The sequence below is a fragment of the Neophocaena asiaeorientalis genome, unplaced genomic scaffold (genome assembly GCF_003031525.2).
Source record: "Neophocaena asiaeorientalis asiaeorientalis breed wild unplaced genomic scaffold, Neophocaena_asiaeorientalis_V1.1 scaffold315, whole genome shotgun sequence".
Taxonomy (NCBI): domain Eukaryota; kingdom Metazoa; phylum Chordata; class Mammalia; order Artiodactyla; family Phocoenidae; genus Neophocaena; species Neophocaena asiaeorientalis.
In genome coordinates this window covers 1,136,153-1,139,873 of record NW_020172011.1, presented here as the reverse complement: position 1 = coordinate 1,139,873, position 3,721 = coordinate 1,136,153, and the positions used below count along the sequence as shown (strand labels likewise).

The 3,721-nt window shown below is 44.6% G+C and overlaps 1 pseudogene; it reads left to right on the top strand.

Annotated features, from left to right (window-relative positions):
* The first annotated feature begins 1,417 nt into the window (after window positions 1-1,417).
* LOC112403395 (olfactory receptor 10J3-like) lies at window positions 1,418-3,084 on the top strand (annotated as a pseudogene).
* The last annotated feature ends 637 nt before the right edge of the window (window positions 3,085-3,721 follow it).

Genomic DNA, 3,721 nt, shown 5'->3' with positions numbered 1-3,721 from the left:
CTCCAGTTCTTGAACTGAGTAAGAGTGGGTTGCAGGTGCCAGTGAAAAGGTATTACCCCATTACTGCTATGGGTTGGTGATAAGAAAGCAAAGAAGATGATGACCTGTGTCTCACAGTCCTCCAAGAATCAGATACTGATTCTTGCCTACAAGACTTGAAAGCAAAATGAGATAGTGCCCGTGCTGAACATCTTTGAAGGAAACAGGACACTAAAAAAGAAACACAGGGAGAATGTGAAAGTGATAGGTAGTAAAGATTATAGTCCCAATGATGACATTATCAACCACTGTTATGAAGTATAGGCTTAGGGGCAGAAAAAAACACTCTTGAAAAATGACTCACTCACCTCTATGTAAACCATTTCATTGAAAAATTTCCCAATAAGAAGAGATTTAGAGAAAGTCAACATTATTTATTAACACCAGGTACTGTTCTTTTTCTCTAGGGAGTATACTCTATAGATCAAGAAAGAGACATGTCAAAATTTACTTCAAAAGAGCATTGACCTCCATGTCTGGAAACATGGCTAGTAGGGTAGCCTGAATGGCCCTCCCAAAGCCTGGCCAAGTACTAGTCATCTTCTCTACACAAAGAAGAAGGAAAGGAGAGCCCAGGACTCAGGATACTGTTCTGGCACACTTCCGGGGCACATACTTTGTGTTGGCAGTCACATTGACAGAGACGAATGGATCAATCCCAGATATTCATCATCCTTCCCTGTGTTGCTGCCTCCTCATTGTGTCATCAAAGGCCCAGATCAAGGATGAGTACAGAAGGTGTTGAAGTGCCAGGCTCACTCAACACCTGCATCTTCTTTGACCTGAACCCACCTCTTTAATGGTCAAGTAAGGTAGTTATTTTCATAATTCTGCTGTTCATCTTACGTTGAAACTTTCCCTCCCTCCAACTCCTGTCCTAAATTTAGTAAATCATGAAAAACTTCTTAATTTGTTCTCAAGGATGGTGAGCTTTTGGCCAGTGGAAGAGCACTGATGTTCCCCTGAGCCTCGGACATTATTCAATAGTGCTGCTCAGAGTACTGTGTAATCTGTTGTATAGTTAGAACCTCACCTCTCCTTTTCCTTTGTCCAGTTCATTCAGATCCAGATCTTCCTTAGAGTTTAGGCCAAACTCTACTGCTGTTACTGAGATTCTCTTTAAAGATTTCTCCAGCTTTGGGTGGTAGCACAGCCTTGTTCTCTTTTTTTTATCCTTCTGACTTTGTACCTGCTGACTCTCTCTGGCAGTGTCATCATTGTGACTATCATTTGCTTGTGTTGTCACCTCCATACTCTGTTGTACTTCTTCCTGAGCATGCTGTTCATCTCTGGGACCTGCTACACTCTGGTCCCTACATTCTGTCTGGCCTCCTGAGCCCACTGCCATTCAAGACTATGCCATCTAGCTCTTGAATGCATGAGCTATTTCATGTCTGTAACCAACAACTGTTTCCTGTTCATGGCCATGCAGTATGAACACCATGTGGCCATCTGCAACCCCACTATGGGATTCAGTCATTGTATTAGAGTTTTCCAGAGAAACAGAACCAAGAGAAAATATATTGATATATGTAAGAGATTTATTATAGGGATTGGCTCATGTGGTTATGGAGGCCAAGAAGTCCCACAGTGTGCCCTCTGAAAGGTGAATAGCCAGGAAGCCTGGTGGTATCATTTAGTCTGAGTCTGAGGGCCTGAGGATCAGGGGGCAAATGGTATAAATCCCAGTCTCAGTCTGAAAGCCTGAGAACCAGGAACGCTGATGTCTGAGGGCAGGAGAAAATGGATGTCTCAGCTCAAACAGAGACAATTTGCCCTTCCTCTGCCTTTTGATTCTATTCAGGCTCTCAACAGATTGGATCATGCCTGCCCACATTAGTGAGGGTGATCTTCTTTACTCAGTCTACTGATTTAAATGCTAATCTCTTCTGGAGACACCTTCACAGACATACCCAGAATCAATATTTTACCAACTAAATCTCTAGACATCCTTAGCCCAGTTAAGTTGACACATAAAATTCACCATCACAGTCACCCTAGGTAAGAGGCCTATGCCAGTTGCCATCTGGGTCACTGGGAACTGGCCTGGACATGACACTGTACAGGTAACATCTGTGTTTGGCCTGCCCTTCTGTGATAACTTGGTCATCTCTCACTTCTTTTGTGATGTGAGGTACCTGCGAGAGCTGGCCTGCACAGACAGACATCACTGTCAGTGAGATCATCAAGTTGTCACCAATGTCTGTGACGTTGTTTTACCCGTGGGCCTGGTCTCCATCTCCTATGTTGTCATCTTCTGCACCATATTTAAGATTGCTTCATAATCTTAAGATTGCCTTGGTATCTTAAGGCCTTTGCCTTTAAGAGTCAGAAGAAGTACTTTGCCACCTGTGCCTCCCACCTCACAGTGATCACCATCCACTATGGCTGTGCCTCCATCATTTACCTGAAGCCTAAGTCCCAGAGTTCCCTGGGGCAGAACAGACCCATCTCAGTGACCTACACCATCCTCACTACCTGGTGGACCTTGTCATGTACAACCTAAGGAACAAGGAGGTCAAAGGTGCTCTTCACACAGCCACGGTTAAGATACTACTCAGGGACTTTCCTGGTGGTCCAGTGGTAAAGAACCCGCCTTACAATGCAGGGTTTGATCCCTGGTCAGGAAACTAAGATCCCACATGCATCAGGGCAACTAAGCCCGTGTGCCACAAACTACAGAGCCCACGTGCTCTGGACCCTGCGCGCTGCAACTAGAGAGAGAAAACTCTCATGCCACAACTGGAGAGAAGCCTGTGTGCCGCAAAGAAAGATCCCATATACCTCAGTGAAGATCCTGTGTGCCGCAACTAAGACCTGACGCAGCCAAAAATAAATAAAATAAATAATAATTTTTTTTTTTTTAAAGATACTACTCAACCCTCACTGCATCAGACTATGACAGCTTCTCTTCGTGTACTCACTCTTCCAAAGTGTTTACGGTCAGGAACACCCTCCACTACACCAGGTGCCTCCGTGGGTTCTGCTCCTGCAATGGCATCTCAGGAGACAGCTCCTCTCAGACTGCCAGTCACATTCCCATGAATAGCATAGGGAGGACAACTGCTGGTCTATAGGGTGCTTGTGTGTATTTGAGAAAAAAAAAAAAACATTCCATCCCCTCCTCTAGACACTGCTGTCAGAAGTTGCCATGGTTATTTTACTGCCTCTCCCGGGAAATTATCATAAATCTATGATGCCTAAAATGTGAATGGCACGCCCTTAGATGTGGCACTGTCACGTACTGCACAACCTGCAGAATCCTACGCTGTGATTCTGACTGTACAGGTGAAAAAGGGGCCTAGAAACAAGTAAGTGCCAGTTTCTTTCCCAGTCTTTATTTAGTCCTGGATTGTCTGAAAGGCTGAAGTCACTGACTGCTATTATCCACTAGAATACCTCCAGTTTCTCTAAGTCAAGTCTGGTCAAGAGAATGTTTTAAACTTACAAGTTCTGGAGTTATTACAAAGGTGAGACCCAACACGGGGATCCTAGACAGGACTAGCCTCTCTGGGTCCTGTAAACCAGAACCATCCCCAAATCTAGCAAGAGCTAGTGGTACAAATTTACATGCATTGAGTTAAATGCCATGGTTGCTCACCCTGCCAGCATCCTAGGATATCTTCCTAACCAGAACTCACACATATAGGGGCTATGATGTTAAATTCCCAGTTCTGAGCCT